Source organism: Platichthys flesus, chromosome 22 (genome assembly GCF_949316205.1).
Source record: "Platichthys flesus chromosome 22, fPlaFle2.1, whole genome shotgun sequence".
NCBI lineage: Eukaryota > Metazoa > Chordata > Actinopteri > Pleuronectiformes > Pleuronectidae > Platichthys > Platichthys flesus.
Window position 1 is genome coordinate 12,088,042 of NC_084966.1, and position 10,000 is coordinate 12,098,041.

A 10,000-nucleotide genomic window follows, 5' to 3' on the forward strand; every position below is an offset into this window, starting at 1 on the left:
AATGCATGCCTATACCAAATCTTTGTTGTGATATCAGCAATGGCGTGTGTCTCCCCCCCCGGGCGCAGGGAGATTCCCACCTCATCATCCTGCCCAACCCTCCCCTTATTTCTAAACCCGTCCCCCCATTCACTCATCACACTCTCTTCCACTCTCTCCAACACTTTCACAATCACTTCCCTCCTATATGTTATCCCCTTCTCTCTCACTATCCTAATCACTCTTTCTTTATCCCATCTCCCTCCCCTGTCGACTAGATCTCCCACCCGCTTCAGCCCCGCCCTCTCAAGAGCCACGCTCTTGATGACCCCTCCGCCCCCCTGTTTAAAATATGGGCTGGAGAGGAACGGCAGCCTCATCACAGACGCTCTTGAGTCGCATACGAGTGTGGTCTTATCAAATAGCAGGAACCACGCGTTGAGCACCTCCTGGAAGAACCGCGGCAGATGTGCATATGCCGCTGCGTCCTGCATCTGCAACAAATTGTCTTTACTCAAGACACCAAATGTGCTCAGCCACTGGCTGAAGTGGCCTTTCCAGGCCGCCTCCCGACTTGCATCCCTAAATTTACCTATCAATTTAGTTCGTAACGCAGTTCTTTTTGCGAGTACGTCCATCAATCCTAGCCCACCCTGATCTATGACCCTTATCAGCGTTCTATGCGCAATACTGGCTGCTTTGCTCCTCCAAATAAAGTCTCTAACGACTTTTGCAATCTTCTGCTCAGCCCAAGTCGGAAGCGCACAAGTGCTCAATGCATGGTTCACCTGCGACAAAACTAGAGCATTGGTGACGGCCACCCTTCCCCTTAAAAGCAAACCCCTAGCCCTCCACATACACAGGGTCTTTTGCATACGTCCAATAACATCTTTCCACGTCAAATCATCGCATTCATTCTCATCACTTCCAACATACACTCCGAGCACTTTTCTTTTATTCTCTACTACTTTGAATCCCCATTTGTTATTTAGATCTTTGTTCCTACCCATCCCCATTATTTCAGACTTTTCCATATTAATTTTTGCTCCTGAAGCTCTCTCATAAGTTTCTATATGTTTCAACACTATATCTACATCACTCTCACTTTTAACCATTACATTAATATCATCCGCATACTGCATTACGCTAATTTTTCCCTTACCTATTCCACACACTCTTTTATCATTAGCAATTAAAGCCGCCAACGGCTCCGCCACCATGCTGTAGAGCAGTGCTGACATTGGGCAGCCCTGCCTCACTGACCTCTTGACATCAAAGGAGTCAGTCAGAACACCGTTACATTTTATTTTACTCTTAGCCCCCCCATAAAGCAATCCCACCCACCCCCTTAATTTAGTCCCAAATCCAAGTTTCTCTAGTACCCTCCCCAAAAAAACCTGATCCACCCTATCAAACGCTTTATTTAAATCAATCCCCAGCCACAATCCTCCCTCCTCTTCCATATCTCTTACTACCTGTTTTATTGTTATTATTGAATCCCCAATGTCCCTCCCTGGAATACTATACGCTTGAGTTGGACCTATTACTGAACCTATTACCTCCCTTATTCTATTCGCAAGTATTTTAGCAATTATTTTATAGTCAGTGTTGAGTAGACTGATTGGCCTATAGTTATCAAGATTTTTGTTATCTCCCTTATTTTTATAAAAAATCGTTATTATGCCTAATCCCATACTCTCAGGGAGCCAGCCTGTTTTCTCTACATACTTGCAGAGTTTTTCAACCACCGGAGCCAGAATTTCCTTAAAGCCGACGTAAAACTCGGCTGTCAGACCATCACTCCCCGGGCTCTTATTTTTGTTTAGTCCATCAATAGCACTATATATCTGTTGTACAGAAAATTCACAATCGCACCAAACACTATCCTCCCTACTTAAAGTTTTCTTTAGTGCCTCTAAGGCCTCTCCTACACTATCTTTATCACATGCATCTTTTTTAAATAAACACTCATAATAATCCCTAACTACTTTTAATATCTCTTCCTTATCAGTTACTATTTGACCATTATTATCTAATACTTCCTTTATCTCAGTTTTATTTTGTTTTTGTTTTTCCAAACCCAGGAAAAAGGCTGTGCTCCTTTCCCCTTCGTACATATATTGAATCCTGCTTCTAATAGCAGCCCCTCTACACTTTGCTACCTGTAAGGCACTCAATTTTTCTTTTAAATCCACATATTTTTCCGTACATATATTACCCTCCTCATCTAACAGTTTAATTTCCTCATTTAGTTGTTTTCTCAAATGATCCTCCTCTGCATTTTCCCTTTTCCTTTTTTCTATACCATACCTGACACATTTGTTTTTAATTCTTATTTTCACACTCTCCCACCACACACTCATATTCTCATCATCATTCCATTCATCCATCATTCTCTTCATAAAAAACCCCATGCTCTTCATAAACACAACATCTCCCAAAAAGCTGGCATTAAAACACCAAGGCCTCTGGTTAACACTCCCTTCCCTCCCTCCCACCTCTAACCTAATCCCCGCATGGTCACTCCAAGTATTATTAATGTATTCCACACTCTTAATTATTTTAACTTTTCTACTTTGTACTAACGCAAAGTCAATTCTACTCTGTTTAAGAGTATTTGCAACAAATTGCCTTCTTGAAAAAACCCTTTTCCACGGGTGTAGGACTCTCCATATGTCAACCAATTGATTGTTCTCCATTAAATCCCTAAGGGTTCGCCTAGTGCTGTCCCCTTTAAATGTATTGTTACTCGATAAATCAGATTGAGTCAAAATAACATTAAAATCCCCCACAATCATACAATTAGAGTTGCACCACACATTCAAACCAGCCAAAAAAACCCTCCTCTCCTTCTCCCCATTGGGTGCATGTAAATTAATTATTCTAAGTTCCCTCCCCTCATAAACACAGTCAACAACTAACAACCTCCCCTCTAAATCTCTATGAACTAAATTAATCCCCGTTATTTTAGCACTATTAAAGCAAATCGCCACTCCCCTGGCCCTGGGAGTCCCTTCTGAAAAATAAACCTGGCCTTTCCACTGCTTTCTACTTATATTAAGTAGGTTGTCATCCCATCTAGTCTCCTGCAAACACAGAATATCAGCTCTCATATCCAATATGGCATTTCTTTTATATTCTGTTCTCAAACCGTTAGCATTCAGAGAAAAAATAACCAAGGCCATAAATAATAAAAATAAAATAAGGAAAAAACCAACGAGAAAGAGCAAACTAGCACATTAACCTTCATTAATACATTAACGATTCTTGTTCTTCTTCCCACTCCCCTCCGTTTTTTGCTTTGCAGACAGCCTTTTTTTCGCCTCCCTTAGCTCCTCCATGTCCATATCACTCCCCGAGCTCCCCTCCCTCACAGTTTTATCAACAGAATCCCCACTCTCCCCCACCTCATCATTGCCCCAAGTCGTTTTAAGTACAGTTTTCCCCGTTCCATCCCCAAACATTCTTACCCCTTCCCGTTTTTCACCTCTGCCTCTTACGCTCCTGTCTCCCAGCCGCCGCGGCAGGCCCTTGCTCAGCTCTCCCTTCAGGCCCAGGTCTGCAGGCTGGCCCGAGGTGAGCTCCTCCTCCAGCAACGTGGGGTAATCTTTCCCCCCAGAGGCACCGTCCTGGTCCATGCTCGCGCCCATACCCTCATTCTCTCCCTCCTCGTCCTCACCACCACCACCGTCCGGCGCACCCGGTTCGCCACTATCCGACTTGCTGCCGTCCTCCTCCGCTTCCTCCTCCACTGAGCATATGCAGTCTCTCTCTCTCCTCTGGCACATCCGACATTTTGCCACCCCTGTGGCGCACTCCCGGGCATAGTGGCCTTGACATCCGCATTTGTGGCAGGTGAAGTCCGGGCACTCACGCAGGATGTGGCCAGGCTGCATGCAACTCCTACACACCTTCATTTGACGGTCATGGATCACTCTGAAATATTCAACACCCGTTGCCGTGTTGAATTTCGTGGAATACGGCAAGGATTGCACAAGCTCATTAAATTTAACCCGTACAATCCTTGTTCCATCGGCTATATTGGTGCCCGGCCACATCCTCCTCTTAATGGACGAAAGCGCCCGGACTCCCCACCCACTTAGTTTGTCAAGGATTTCCTCGTCAGATGTGTACGCTGGCAGGGTGAGAAAAGAAACCACCAGCGCATCATTGCATAGTTTTTTGGCAATTATCCTAGTATTGTGTATTTTAAAGCCGTCAAGCAGACGGTCCTTCCCCCTCTCTCCGCATACCGTCACCTCCAGCTTCCCGAGGGCCAGCACTCTACAAGCCCTTATTTCACCGCACACAACCGCCATAGCCTTCATTACTTCGCCTATAGGTATAACGTCCCCGCATTGCTCCACGCATACCGTGAGCCGCCTTTCATACTTGCGCTCTGTCTTCCTTATCCCGTCAACTGTTTCTCCTCCAGCCACCTGCTCTTGCCCGTCTCCAGCCGCCTTGCCGTTTCCGTCTCCCCCGCTCTCTCCTTCTCTCCTTTCTCCTCCCGAATCCTCCGCCATGCTCCTTCCTCCTCTCAACCCGCCAGCTTCTCCCTTTTTCTTTCCGTCCTCCTCCACCTCACGTCCTGCTCCATTCTCCGTCCCTCCAGCTAGCTGCCCGCCGGCACTCATTTCTCCCGGTGGCTTCGCCGAAGCTAGGCCCCGGATCACTCCAGCCTCCACAGTAGCAAAAGAACAAAAAAAGACTGGAAAAGTATATATATATATATATATATATATTAACTCAGGGCGATCCCCCAACAGTCTATGACTGCGGGGGACGAAAAAAAACACAAAATAACTGGGTTGTGAAGCCAGATAACAACACTCCAAAAAATTCTCTCCACCAGAACAAACAATTCACCATGCGGCTGTCCAAAAAACACTACGTACTCCGACACTGTAGGGGGTGCCAGGTTGGTGTGGCCTTAAGCGAATGAGTCCACCCTCTGAACCTTATTTATACATGTAAATAAGTCAGGTAAAAGTGGAAAAAAGCTTACAGAACCTGGTATTCCCAGGCAGTCTCCCATCCAAGTACTAACCAGGTTCGACCCTGCTTAGCTTCCGAGATCAGACGAGATCGGGTGTATTCAGGTTGGTGTGGCCGTAAGCGAATGAGTCCACCCTCTGAACCTTATTTATACATGTAAATAAGTCAGGTAAAAGTGGAAAAAAGCTTACAGAACCTGGTATTCCCAGCCAGTCTCCCATCGAAGTACTAACCAGGCCCGACCCTGCTTAGCTACCTAGATCAGACGAGATCGGGCGTATACAGGTTGGTGTGGCCGTAAGCGAACGAGTCCACCCTCTGAACCTTATTTATACATGTAAATACGTCAGGTAAGACTGGAAAAAAGCTTACAGTACCTGGTATTCCCAGGCAGTCTCCCATCCAAGTACTAACCAGGCCCGACCCTGCTTAGCTTCCGAGAACAGACGAGATCGGGCGTATTCAGGTTGGTTTGGCCGTAAGCGATTGAGTCCACCCTCTGAACCTTATTTATACATGTAAATACGTCAGGTAAAAGTGGAAAAAAGCTTACAGCACCTGGTATTCCAAGGCAGTCTCCCATCCAAGTACTAACCAGGCCCGACCCTGCTTAGCTTCCGAGATCAGACGAGATCGGGCGTATTCAGGTTGGTGTGGCCGTAAGCGAATGAGTTCACCCTCTGAACCTTATTTATACATGTAAATAAGTCAGGTAAAATTGGAAAAAAGCTTACAGAACCTGGTATTCCAAGGCAGTCTCCCATCCAAGTACTAACCAGGCCCGACCCTGCTTAGCTTCCGAGATCAGACGAGATCGGGCGTATTTAGGTTGGTGTGGCCGTAAGCGAGTGAGTCCTCCCTCTGAACCTTATTTATACATGTAAATACGTCAGGTAAAAGTGGAAAAAAGCTTACAGCACCTGGTATTCCCAGGCAGTCTCCCATCCAAGTACTAACCAGGACCGACCCTGCTTAGCTTCCGAGATCAGACGAGATCGGTGGTATTCAGGTTGGTGTGGCCGTAAGCGTTTGAGTCCACCCTCTGAACCTTATTTATACATGTAAATACGTCTAGTAAAAGTGTAAAAAAGCTTACAGCACCTGGTATTCCCAGGCAGTCTCCCATCCAAGTACTAACCACGCCCGACCCTGCTTAGCTTCCGAGATCAGACGAGATCGGGCATATTTTTTTTTTTTTTTTTTTTTATTATCAAAAATACCAATTTATATATACAAACGACATTCATCTGTAAATATTTACACAAAACAATGACATACACACAGGAATCACATTCATGTTAAGGGATAACAAAACTCAAAAAATGATAAAAAAGAAAGAAAAATAAATCACTTAATAATAACACGTGCGCTTGATAAACATAGCGGCACACTCAGAAATTAAATGCTAGTTTCCTTTCCGATGTTACAGATATAAAGCCACACCCGTCAATAAAACATTCAGCAAAGTCCTCAGCACCATATTTAAAGATCAAACCCACATTTCTCCTGACAACCGATTCAAACAAATCCCACACATGCACCTTTTTCCTCTCAAAATGAGCAAGATTCCTTCTTGACATAATAGCATACCTTACATGGCTTAACACAAAATTAAACAAACGAACATTCACATCTTTCCTTTTCCCATTTACTCCAAACAGCAACATTTTGTTCCATTCATGTGCCTTTACATAACCCATTTCCCAGTTTTTAAACAGCATATCTTTTAACTTCAAAACAAACCTACGTAGACATTCACATCGGATATATATATGTAACAAGTCTTCTGGCTCAGTTTCACACACGTCACATTCTCTTTTGTTCTCTTTGTTAATCTGATGCAGCACCGTGTTTACATAGATCCTGTTGTGTCTCGTCATGAAGTCATTGTTTTCACATTCTATTGCATTATATTTGATTTGGAGGTTTTCCCATATCAACTGTACATTCATACCTGGCAGAACCCTCTCCCAAATTTGTTCTGATGCCGGTCTTTTCAACAGTTTCGCTATCAGTTCTAAATATATGTTTTTTACTTTTAATTCTTTAAACTCTTTATTTGCGTCATTTTTAACAAACACTAGTTTAGGTAAAGGTCCATCCCCTGTCCTCACACACTCTCTCTCAATCAAATACCTCCAGTCTACAGGCATACTCCCCTTAATTATATCATACATTTTTACAATCATATCTCTCATAGCATCCTCATCCCATTCTCTTACGCAGTCTACCATTGCCTGCCCAGGCAGAAACCCAGGCACAAACTCATAGACCATGTCCTTTACTTGCCTAATTCCTGCATCCATGAAATCCTTATTGTATAGCATTTTGTTGTTATGCTGTATTATAGGATTGAGAAAAACGGGTTTATTCATTACTTCGGTTACATTACTACAGTTGTATGATATGTTGGGTAGGAATTCTCCCCACGCTCTGAACACCTCTTGGTAGAAAGAAGGCACTTTTTCATACATTGGTTCTTTCAAAACCATAAGCAGACTATTCTCTCCACATCTACCAGCCATCTGAACATACATTTTAAAGAATTGTTTCCACCCATAGTCATTCACATCATGGAGATACTTCTTCACTGTTTTAACCCTCAGTGCTTTACGTTTTGTGTCAATGTCCACCAGTTTTAGCCCTCCCTCACTGTACCCTGCTATCAACGTTTTGTGGGATATCCTCGCACCCTTCCCATCCCACAAGAAGTTTGAAGTCAGCTGATTTAATTCAGATAGAACCCATACCGGAAGATCTAGTGCGCCCAAAACATACACACATTTGGATAATAATAAGGAATTAACAACTATTACCTTACCTTTTAATTTCAATTTCCTCTGCTTCCATGCATTTAAAGTGTGTTTTATCTTATTTATCACTCTTGCCCAAGTGATATCTCTTGCTTCCTTTTCGTTTGGACCTATGTTTACTCCTAAAACTTTGATGCAGTCCACCACTCTAAATGCAATCATACTGTCAACCCTATCCCCCTCCTGACCTATACACATTAGTTCCGATTTTTCTATATTCACTTTAGCCCCTGCTGCCCTCCCATATGTTCCCATGTGTTTCATAATTATATTGATGCTGTCCATATTTTCTACTGTTATTGTCATGTCATCCGCATATTGTTGAATTATATTAATTTTCTCACCTGGTATTTGTATTCCTTTTATATTACTATCTTTTTTTATAAGGACAGCAAAGGGTTCGATAGACATGCTATACAACAGTGCTGATAAAGGACAGCCCTGTCTCACTGACCTCTCCAAAGCAAAGGTGTCTGTCATCAGACCATTACATTTGACCCTACTCTTAGCTTCCTTATACAGCAGCCTGATCCAACTCACTATTCTATCCCCAAACCCAAATTCTTTCATAGTCCGAAACAAGAACTCATGCTCCACTCTATCAAAAGCCTTATTCAAATCTACACTCAACACAATCCCAGACTGTTCTTTCATGTGCCTAACAACGTCCCTCACTGTCCCTATTATATCTGCTATGTCTCTCCCTTCGACACTATATGCCTGTGTCGGTGATATTATTCCTCCCATTACCTTCTTAATCCTATACGCTAAAACCCTTGTTAATATCTTATAGTCACTATTCAATAAACTAATTGGCCTATAATTCCCTAACTCCAACCTACTCCCCTTATTTTTAAATAATATTGTGATTACCCCAGTAGCCATGGATTCTGGAACCAGTTGTCCCTCTTCCATGCTTTGATATATCATTAGCAGTATGGGTGCCAACACATCAGCAAACTCTTTGTAGAATTCACTGCTCAGGCCATCTGAACCAGGGCTTTTATTGTTTTTTGCATTTTTAATTGCTATTTGTATTTCTTCTACTGTAATCTCTCTGTCACACATGTCTTGCTCGTCTGCTGATATCCTTGCATCCACACCACTCAAGACCTCATCAATACATACTTTTTCTGTATTCCCTTTTTTATACAAGTTTTTATAGAAGCCTTCCACTGTATTCAAGATGCTAACCAAATCATTTACCTTCTCCCCATTTTCATTCTATAGTTCGTTTATATAATTATTTTCCTGCTTATTTTTTTCCAGGTTTAGAAAGTACGCTGTGCACCTTTCCCCCTCTACAGCATACTGTACTCTACTCCTTACTATCGCCCCATCACATTTATTTTTCTCACAATCTTTTAGTTGCCTTCTCATCTTCAGATAATTTTGTATATTATAATTTCCATCTTTGTCTGCTTTCCCTGCTTCTTCGTTTAATTTATTTTGTATCTCTTTCTCTACCTGATCCATTCTGAAGTTCTTTTGCTTGGAATAGTATATGCTTTTCTTTTTAACTTTTTCTTTCAAATTTTCCCACCAAATACAAATATTATCTTTGTTTAATCTGTTCTCTATTTCTTCTTTGATACATTTTGCTATCATCTCTTTATATAAATCCTCTCTTAATAAGCTGTTGTTTAGGCACCACATTCCTCCACCTACATTCCTTATACATACGTCCTTTAACCTCAGCGACAGGATTGCATGATCACTAAGAGTGGTAAAATTATATTTCACCTCTTTTATTTGGCTGACAATGTTTTCCTTAACTAGGACGAGGTCTATTCTACTCTGTCTAAGGGTCCCCATAACCACCTGCCTCCGCGAAAACACTTTTCGTTCTGCATTTTCCTCCCTCCATACGTCCACCATTTTGTGTTCTGCCATCATGCTTTTCAAAAAGTTCCTTGACCCATCATACCTGTATTTTACATTATTTGAATAATCTAGTCTTGATAATTTTACATTATAGTCACCAACCATCATACAATCTCCCGTGCACAGAACCTCCAAGTCCTCAAAAAAACCCTTTCTCAGTTCCTCCACGTTTGGTGCATAGATATTGATTAATTTGTATGTGTTTTTATTGTGGACAAATTCTATCGCTATCACACGTCCATTCCCTCCACAAAAGGTTTGCTTGACACCACTAACAGACCTCTCTCTGACAAGGATTGCCACTCCACATGCCTTCGCACTCCCAT

At 42.5% G+C, this 10,000-nt stretch overlaps 3 non-coding genes and 3 pseudogenes across 3 annotated transcripts; all 6 read right to left on the minus strand.

The window, feature by feature from the left end:
• Positions 1-4,980: 4,980 nt before the first annotated feature.
• LOC133937456 (5S ribosomal RNA) lies at positions 4,981-5,099 on the minus strand (annotated as a pseudogene).
• A 62-nt stretch (positions 5,100-5,161) lies between these two features.
• LOC133941993 (5S ribosomal RNA) lies at positions 5,162-5,280 on the minus strand (annotated as a pseudogene).
• A 62-nt stretch (positions 5,281-5,342) lies between these two features.
• On the minus strand, positions 5,343-5,461 carry LOC133934214 (5S ribosomal RNA). Its single transcript, XR_009912407.1, has one exon. It is a non-coding gene; the product is annotated as a 5S ribosomal RNA (ribosomal RNA).
• Positions 5,462-5,523: 62 nt separating this feature from the next.
• LOC133945497 (5S ribosomal RNA) lies at positions 5,524-5,642 on the minus strand. Its single transcript, XR_009917234.1, has one exon. It is a non-coding gene; the product is annotated as a 5S ribosomal RNA (ribosomal RNA).
• A 62-nt stretch (positions 5,643-5,704) lies between these two features.
• On the minus strand, positions 5,705-5,823 carry LOC133938611 (5S ribosomal RNA; annotated as a pseudogene).
• Positions 5,824-5,885: 62 nt separating this feature from the next.
• LOC133936604 (5S ribosomal RNA) lies at positions 5,886-6,004 on the minus strand. Its single transcript, XR_009914690.1, has one exon. It is a non-coding gene; the product is annotated as a 5S ribosomal RNA (ribosomal RNA).
• Between the last annotated feature and the right edge of the window lie 3,996 nt (positions 6,005-10,000).